General features: G+C 34.2%; 1 long non-coding RNA gene across 1 annotated transcript in view; it reads left to right on the forward strand.

Annotated features, from left to right (window-relative positions):
* The window catches only part of LOC109820182, a 10,156-nt gene continuing 2,554 nt past the window's right edge, over positions 2,535 to 10,136 (forward strand). The window contains exon 1 of the long non-coding RNA XR_002241749.1: positions 2,535 to 2,860. This is a non-coding gene — a long non-coding RNA (uncharacterized LOC109820182). The remainder of the gene's footprint in view (positions 2,861 to 10,136) is intronic.

Genomic DNA, 10,136 nt, shown 5'->3' on the forward strand with positions numbered 1-10,136 from the left:
AAGATGAAAATGGAAATGAAAGGCCAAAGAGCTACTTAATTTCAACACAGGCCTGTCTATCTTCCATCATGAGATGAAAATGGAAATGAAAGGCCAAAGAGCTACTTAATTTCAACACAGGCCTGTCTATCTTCCATCATGGAGTTGGGGATTATCTGTTCAAGTGACTCGCCTAATGAAAGGCTTGCTATGAAAGACGTCGTCCCACAGTTGCAGAAGATCAAGATGAAGTATATGTCTGAGTCTTGTGCTGCTTGAAACATGACAGTAATGTATTATGAATTTACTTGTATGCATACAGGTTTCTTGCCAGTTATATCAGGAGTAATGAGTATTATGAACTCTGAAGCGACTATGAGAAGCATTTTAGTAACTTTTGTTTTCTAGATTTTGTTGATAGCATATAGTTTCCTTTTATTTTCTCAGAAAAAATATATGATGGTAGTCATCTGTAAATTTCAAGAAAAGTCAATGTACATACTTGTATAAAAGGTGCATCGGGGCTTTTTTTTTCTTTTCCATTGTATCCCTCCTTCATTTACATAATAAATATATTCTCAATATATAATCTATATATAATATTATATATAATAATATATATATAGATAGATATATATATTATAAGTATAATATATATATATATAGATATCATGAGAGAGATCAAGAGACGAAATACGGAAGTGGGAGCTGCCGGCGTAGCGAAATCCTACGTACGCCAGTCAAGCTCTTATTGCTTGGATACACATTTAGAGAACTTAACAGATTTAGAACGCTTAAATTTATAACATAAAACAAAGGCTTGATGAAATCACAAATCTCATACCGCCTTAGGGGGATGTATTGTTTTTGCCCATTTTTTTTTTGGATATAGTAAGTTATGGATGAAAAAGTGCCTATTTTTGGTTTTAAAAATCATAACTTGTTGTCTTCACTCTTTTTTTGCGATATTGAATCCTCAAAATTATAAAACAAAATATTATTATATAGGATTCTGCGAAATCCTCCTCTTGTCCATCTTTTTGCCATATAAGTTTTAAAATCGATACACATCTTGTTTGTTTCATAAACCAATTTTGGGATATCAAATCCCCAAAATATAAAAAACTATTATAGTTTACGCATTGTGAAAATTCTACCCACATTGAGAGAGGCAATCTGTGGACGGTTGTGCATGATGATTCGCATTAACCTGCTATAATATCAAGATTAGATATAAGAATATATATATTAAATATTTTATAATAATAAATAATATTTAATATATATATATATAAATTATAATATATATAAATATATACGATAATATATATATAATATTATATATATATTACTTAATAAAATATATATAATGTATATATATAATATATACTTATAAATAATAATATATATATATAATATATGAATATAATATATATAATCATATAAAACTATATACATATATAAGATAATATATATATATAGATATATTATTATATATATTATAGAATATATAATTAATATATATAAGTATATTAATATACAAATATATATATATTATCAATATCCCACTGTCATGCTGTTAGTAAACTCTACTGTAGCATCATATAATTATATGAATATAATATATACTAATATAAATATGTAGATAAATATTATAGATTTTTAGATATAATATATTATTTATATCTATAATATATAAATGATAGCTATAATATTAAATTATTTTATATATATAATATACATAATATCATATATAATATTATATATATATAATATAAAATATTATATCAGATAAAATATACATAACTATATATAATATAATATAATAAAATATTATATATATATATATATATATAATTATATAATATATTATTTAATATAATAATATAATATATATATTCTCATAAATATAAATCATACTTAAACTATATAATATATATTATATAATATATATAATAATATCTAATATCATATATATATCATATATAACTATATATATATTAGTCATTATATAGACTACTTTATATAATACTATCACATTATATATATATATATCGCCAATCGCTGCACTCCTGTAGAAATGTTGCAGTCAAATTACTCGTAGCAATATTTATATTATATTCACGGTATAATATATATATATATATATATATAATATAAATTATATAAATTATATAAAATAATATATAATTTATATATTACAATATATATTATATATTATATATAAAATATATAATATATCTATAATATTATATATATATATATTATATATTATATAATATATGTTATTAAAATTTTATATAATATTATAATATATAATTTATAGTATTCCAAATCCCAAAATATTGATGAAACAAACAAAATATTACAAGTTTTAGCATTCCAAATCCCAAAATATTGTTGAAGCAAACACAACCCCCTTTATGGATTTCAAATCCTAAAAGCCACATCATTTATGGATTTCAAATCCCATTTTGAAATCCCAAAAAAAAAATCAAAACAAACACCCCCTTATAACAATTGGCTTTCCTAATTATTCCAAAAGCGAATAATTCCCAAAATCCCACTCCTTCATCCTTCGTCATCCCCCTCCTTCCCCAAGCGCCGGCGGCGAATAATTCCCATCACATCCCAAAACTCCCCAGAAAAATTCATCTCTCTCTCTCTCCCCCCTCCAAGAGCCTTCCTGCTCCGTCGGCCAACTCCACCGACCAACTCCGCGAGGCAACGCTGCAAGGGGTGATCTCGAGCTCTCTCTCTCCCTCTCCAGCTATCCCACTCTCGATCTCTCTCGATCCCTCTCTCGATCCGCGAGCCAACTCTGCCGATTTGCAACGCCGCCGACCAACTCCGCGAGCCAACTCCGACGAAGCTAACGCAGGTAAAATCGCGATCTCTCTCTAACGATGGGTCTCTCAATTAATTTGTCCCTTTTGATCCTTTGATTAAAGATTTGAATCTTGAGCCCTAGCATGATGTATTTCTTTTACCCCCAACACTGTCTTTACCACAAGAAATATTTCTCTGGATACAAGAAAAATTACAATTCAAATCAAATCCAAAATTCTCATGAACCTTTTTATAGGTCGCTTTTACAATAGAATGCATTCAATTTCACATTCATCTAGAAAAACCACAAATCTTTACAAGTTGGACTATTGCTTGAAAAAATAGCGGAGCTTAGCAGACTGCCTGTGCCATTCATGGATTGGAACCTGCAAGGTAGAAACAATATGAGAAAAATAAACATTTCATACGCGATGTATAATAACCTGAAAGAGAGAATTTGAATCATTACTGCTGGAAAACCACCATAATCAACGGGTTCTGTAATGTCCTTTATGACACCACTATTTGCTGCAACTCGTATCTGCACCAGTTCAAAGAACGATAATCTAAATTTTAATTTTATTTTAATTTTACAGTTCAAGTTCTACAAACAAGATACTTGAAACATCGGGTTTAGGCAAAAGAATGAAAATTTGCATGGTAAATTGTCAACCCAATTTCAATCGTCTCAGAAAACTGTATATTTATGTCACAAAGAATAATTTGGTCAATTTCTCCATTAGGTAACAATTTTTTTGGAATTTCTCCATTAGAAAACTTTTTGGAATTTTTTGGATTTTTTCTTTGATTTTTTTTGGATCTGGATCAAGAAAAGTTTTTCTTTTTTCTGATTCTGGATCTGTTTTGTGAAAATAAAAATCAAAGAAATTTTTGGGTTTGATCTTTGGTCCCGTGCTCCTCGCCGGCGAAGGTTCGCTGGCGACCTCGCTCTCGACTCCGATGGCGACGGCGGCGTCAGGAAACCCTAGGGTTTCGACCTCTTGGGTGCCGGAGCAATGGCGGCGGCGGTTTCAGTTTGAAACCCTAAGGGTTCGTGCGTGAAAACGTGGCGAACATTAAGGAGGTGGTTACCTCAAATTTTGGCGAAGCTGAAAGCTTCAAACGAACTTCGCGTTCGTTCTCAAGTGAGCATCGCGCTCAAATTTAACCCAACTTCGCGTTCGTTCTCAGGTTGAGCCTCGCGCTCAATTTTTAATGAACTTCGCGTTCGTTCTCAGGTTGATCCTCACGCTCAGTTCTCAGGTGAGCCTCGCGCTCAATCTCAGGTTGAGCCTCGCGCTCAGTTCTCAGTTGAGCCTCACGCTCAATCTAAGTTAAGCCTCGCGCTCAGCTCTCAGGTGAGCCTCACGCTCAGTTCTTAGGTGAGCCTCGCGCTCAATTCAAGTCGAACTCCGCGTTCATCCTCAGGCGAGCCCTATGCTCAATCCAAACGAACCTCGCGTTCGTTCTCAAGTTGAACTTCACGTTCATTTTTCAAACGAACCTCGCGTTCGTTCTCAAGTTGAACATCACGTTCATTTTCAGACGAACCTCGCGTTCGTGCTTAAGTGAGTCTCGTACTCAATACAGTCGAACCTCACGTTCGAAGTCAAGCGAACTTCGTGTTCACTATGGTTAAGTCTCGGCTTTTCATGGGTCTACTTTGGTATACTTAATTTATTCAATTAAGTTATGGACCCTAATTAAGCTGTGAGACCCCAATTAAGTTTTTTGGAAATTCAGTTGATTTAAATTAAAACTTTTTAATTTAAATCTAATTTGGTTTTTAATCAATTATTTAATTCAAATATTATGACACTAAGGTATTAAGATTGTCTCTCACTTCAATTGATTAATTGAAACAAGAAGTTGCCAAAGTAACCTCTCTTGTGTAGATTGTTCATGAGGAATGTGAGATGTTTGTGTGTATGCTTTCGTGTAAATATTTAATCGGCCCAAAGGAAGGTTAATATTTATTTAGACTGTATACACATCTGCGATGATAAGCGTGTGACAATTATAAGGTTTACATGTGAATAATGAATCGATCCAAAGATAGTTTCATTATTTGACATGAGTTATTGTCAATGTTTGATCATTGCAACAAGGTATCACTTACAAGTTAATATTACTGTCCAAAGACTTGATATTAATATTGTGCCAGATATCTTGGATGAGAATTGTCATTATTTGAATTTTATTAATTACTAATTATGGTTATTGATGTGAGTATTTTTGTTTTATTTCAGCTAATGCATATGCTACAATAACTTCTACTAACATCAACTCAATTCCCATGCTAAATGGGACAAACTTCAAGGTTTGGAAAGAGAACATATTAATTGTTCTTGGCTGTATGGATCTTGACTATGCATTAAGAACTGAACAACCCCAACCTCTCAATACGGATAGCACTCCTGATGCAAAGAAGGAGCATGAGAAGTGGGAGCGTTCAAATCGCATGAGTCTTATGATCATTAAGCGCGGCGTTCCGGAAGCCTTCAGGGGCATAGAATCCGAAGGGATTACTAAGGCTAAAGATTTCCTTGCCGAAATTGAGAAGCGTTTTGTAAAAAATGATAAGGTAGAAACAAGCACGCTCTTAGCTCGCTTGATTTCAATGAAGTATAAGGGCAAAGAAAATATCAGGGAGTACATTATGGAAATGTCTCATATTGCTTCAAAGCTTAAGGCACTTAAACTCGATCTTTGTGATGAGTTATTAGTGCATCTGGTTCTGTTGTCTCTTCCTGCACAGTTCAATCAGTTTAAGGTCAGTTATAACTGTCAAAAGTAGAAATGGACTCTAAATGAGCTCATTTCATACTATGTGCAAGAAGAAGATAGGTTGAAGCAAGATAAGATAAAAAGTGCTCATTTGGCCTATGCCTCTAAGGATAAGGGTAAGAAAAGGAAGAATGATAATGAAGCTGCTAAGGGTCCAGTTCAGAAGAAACAACATAAGGATAATCAGGATTGTTTCTTCTGTAACAAGCCTGGACACGTAAAGAAGGACTGTACAAAATATCACGCCTGGCGTGCTAATAAGGGTACGTTCCTTACTTTGGTATGTTCTGAGGTTAATTTAGCTTCAGTACCTAGAAATACTTGGTGGTTAGACTCTGGTGCTACTACTCACATAAGTGTTTCTATGCAGGATTGTCTGAGCTACCAAAAGCCATGTGATGTTGAAAGACACATCTTTGTGGGCGACGGACAATCGGTAGATGTGGAAGCAATTGGGCACTTTAGGTTGTTGTTAGGAACTGGTTCTTATTTGGATTTGAAAGATACTTTTGTAGTACCCTTTTTAGACGGAATTTAATTTCTGTTTCTGTATTGGACAAATCAGGTTATTCTTGTTCATTTGGAAACAGTCAATTCAGTTTATCTTTTAATTCAAATGTTGTGGGAACCGGTTACTTAAGTACTTATGACAACCTATATTTGCTTGATACAATTGCTTCTTATAATGAATCCTTACATGTGGAATCACGTGGTACTAAGCGTAAATTAAATAAGGAAATTTCGGCGACATTATGGCATAAGCGCTTAGGTCATATCTCAAAAGGTAGAGTTGAGCGTCTTGTGTCTGATGGCATTTTGGATTCCCTTGATTTTTCGGACTTCGACGTATGTGTTGAATGTATCAGGGAAAACAGACCAAAGTTAAGAGATTAGGTGTCAACAGATCTTCAGATGTCTTAGAATTGATACATACGGATATTTGTGGGCCATTCCCTACGGAATCCTGGAATGGTCAACAATATTTTATATCATTCATAGACGATTACTCACGTTATGGGCACCTATATCTTATTCATGAAAAATCTGAGTCTCTGGACATGTTCAAAGCCTATAAAGCTGAAGTTGAGAATCAACTCAACAGAAGAATTAAAACCGTCAGATCTGATCTTGCTAGATACCTAGAGGAATGCGGTATTGTCCCACAGTACACAATGCCGGGTTCACCTAGCATGAATGGTGTAGCTGAAAGACGAAACATGACTCTTAAGGATATGGTAAGAAGTATGATTGCTCATTCTTCTTTACCAGAGTCACTCTGGGGAGAAGCACTTAAAACAACAGCTTACATTCTGAATAGAGTACCAAGTAAAGCAGTTGCTAAAACACCTTATGAGCTTTGGACTGGTCGAAAGCCCAGTTTAAAGCATTTACATATTTGGGGATGTCCAGCTGAGGCAAGGCCTTATAGGCCAAATGAAAAGATATTAGACTCCAAAACAGTTAGCAGCTACTTTATTGGGTTCTCTGAACGCTCTAGGGGCTATAAGTTTTATGATCCCACACTAAGGAATATTTTTGAGACGGGAACAATAACATTCTTTGAGGATGTTGAGTTTGGGGGGAAAAATAAGGTTAGAGACATTAGTTTTGAGGATGAATTGGCTTGAGATCCAATCCATACAGTTACTTTTGACAATATTCAGGTTCCAATACCTATTGTTGCTCAAGAAGTAAATCTGGAACCTCAAGATGACAATGTTGAACAACTCCATGTTCCAGAAGAACAAACTCAACAACCTCAAGAACCAGTGCTATTAAGGAGATCCACGAGAGAAAGAAGAAATGCTATTTCTGATGATTATATTGCATTTCTTCAAGAACATGAAGAAAGTAGTGGAATGTTGGAAGATGATCCAATAAACTTCCTTCAGGCCATGAAAAGTTCTAACTCTCAACAGTGGATTGATGCTATGAATGAAGAGTACAAGAGAAGGTGCAAAACCAATTGGTTGTAAATGGATTTTTAAAACCAAGCGGGATGCAAATGGTAATGTGGAGAGGTATAAGGCACGTCTTGTGGCTAAAGGCTATACTCAAAAGGAAGGCATTGATTATACAGAGACTTTCTCTCCGGTTTCATCGAAAGACTCTTTCAGAACAATCATGGCACTTGTTGCTCATTATGATCTTGAGTTACATCAGATGGATGTTAAGACTGCATTTTTCAATGGTGACATTGATGAGATGATCTATATGGTACAACCAGAAAATTTTGTGTCAGGAGACCCAAAGAATATGGTCTGCAAATTAAGGAAATCCATCTATGGACTCAAGCAAGCTCCTCGTCAATGGTATCATAAGTTTCAACAAATAATTATCTCGTTCGGTTTTGAGATGAACATTGTTGATGACTGTGTATATCACAAGTTCAGGATGACATATTGCTTGTCACTAATGATATAGGCATGCTGCACGAAACCAAGAGATTTCTATCAAAGAATTTTGAGATGAAAGATCTTGGGGACGCCTCTTTTATATTAGGAATCCAGATACATTGAGATCGCTCTCGGGTTTTCTTGGATTATCACAAAAGAGCTATATCGATAAGGTACTTAAAAGATTTGGCATGCAAGACTGCAGACCAGTAGATACCCTTGTTGCTAAAGGAGACAAGTTTAGTCTCAATCAGTGCCCTAAAGGTAACCTTGAAATTCGGGAAATGCAGAAGATTCCTTATGCTTCGGCTGTAGGAAGTCTAATATATGCTCAGATATGTACGCGTCCGGATATTGCGTACATTGTTGGGATGTTAGGCAGATACTTAAGCAACCCTAGTATGGATCATTGGATATCAGTCAAAAGGGTTATGAGGTATCTTCAGAAAACAAAAGATTACATGCTCACATACAGAAAAAAATTAGAACAGTTGGAGGTCATTGGGTACTCGGACTCTGATTTTACTAGATGCCAAGATAGCAGAAAGTCTACATCAGGCTACATTTATATGTTAGCAGGAGGAGCTATATCATGGAAAAGTGTCAAACAAACACTTGTAGCTTCCTCCACTATGACAGCAGAATTTGTAGCTTGCTATAAGGCATCCAATTAGGGAATATGGCTGTGAAATTTTATCACGGGACTACGTATTTTGGAAAATATAGAAAGACCACTAAGGTTATATTGTGACAATAAATCTGCAGTAATGTATTCCAATAACAACAGGAGCTCAACTAAGTCAAAACATATTGACATTAAGTTCCTGGTTGTGAAAGAAAGGGTACAGAGTGGACAGATATCCATAGAGCACATTGGGACAAACTCCATGATAGCTGATCCTCTTACTAAGGGATTGCCACCTAAGGTCTTTCATGAGCATACTGCTCATATTTGTGGTGCTTTATGTTTGGTTGTATTGTCTGATTAGAATAAAGTATTCAGTTAAGACACTCTGTTACATTATGTTTGGTTTTGACCTCCTAAAGTAGGACCAGTTGAAAATAGACATGTATTGATCACATTGCATGTAATTTTCATGCTGCATATCCGTGATTGATCTATGTCCTTTGATTGTATTGGTATATGTGACCATTGATGGGTCGAGTCACGATAAATGTGACGAAGGCCGCTTTGATCCTATATTGATATAGTCAATGGACGAGATTGTTCGGAAATACCCTTTTCAGTGATAGAATTTAGGTATTCTTAACAGATAGTTGTTAGTGTTGGATTTAATCTAATAAATCTATTTGTGGGCACATATGATTAATCAATGTGTATTGCTATCCTTCAGGATAACCCACTAAAGTGATTAATTAATTTGGGTTAATGTGTATTTAAATAAGTCATGGGGTTATATGTGTAGATACCAGGTTGTAATTGTGATTTGATGAGGGGCCAAATCACAAATGTGCAACATCTATAAATAAGGGGTTATGGTCCCTAATCTAGGGTAACATTCTCTAATTCTCTTCACCCCCATCTAGAGAGAAATTTGGCTAGAGAAACCCTAAGGTTAGAAGATCCAAAATCCATCTCAAGTTTCATCTATGGATTCAGGTATAAGCTTCCGCTCTTTTTGATTGTTGTTAATCTCTTCGAATTTATCATGGCTTTATGGTTTTAGATCTCAAGTTTTTATTAGATCTAACAAAATTGTCAACCCAATTTCAATCGTCTCAGAAAACTGTATATTTATGTCACAAAGAATAATTTGGTCAATTTCTCCATTAGGTAACAATTTGATTGAAACTTGATCTGATGGGAGTCTGATGACCTATAAAAATGTTACCAGAGAGTGTAATAAAATGAATTTAAAAAATTAAAGCTGCTGCAATAAAAAAAACACCATGAAGGTTTCGTGACTTATGTGATAATAAGGAAGTATATATATTGCTGTAAGTAACAGGTTAATATAAAGAAACCATAAATTTCATATGTTTGCCCGTGTGGAAAATAGAAATTAGATTTGTTACATTTGTGCATGACTATGAATTTGTGACTCCTTAACTTTTCATGCACAAACATGCTTGATTATTTGGATGAAATATCCAGATCACAAAAATACTTATTTCTAAAACTTA

The sequence above is a fragment of the Asparagus officinalis genome, chromosome 8, assembly GCF_001876935.1.
Source record: "Asparagus officinalis chromosome 8, Aspof.V1, whole genome shotgun sequence".
NCBI lineage: Eukaryota > Viridiplantae > Streptophyta > Magnoliopsida > Asparagales > Asparagaceae > Asparagus > Asparagus officinalis.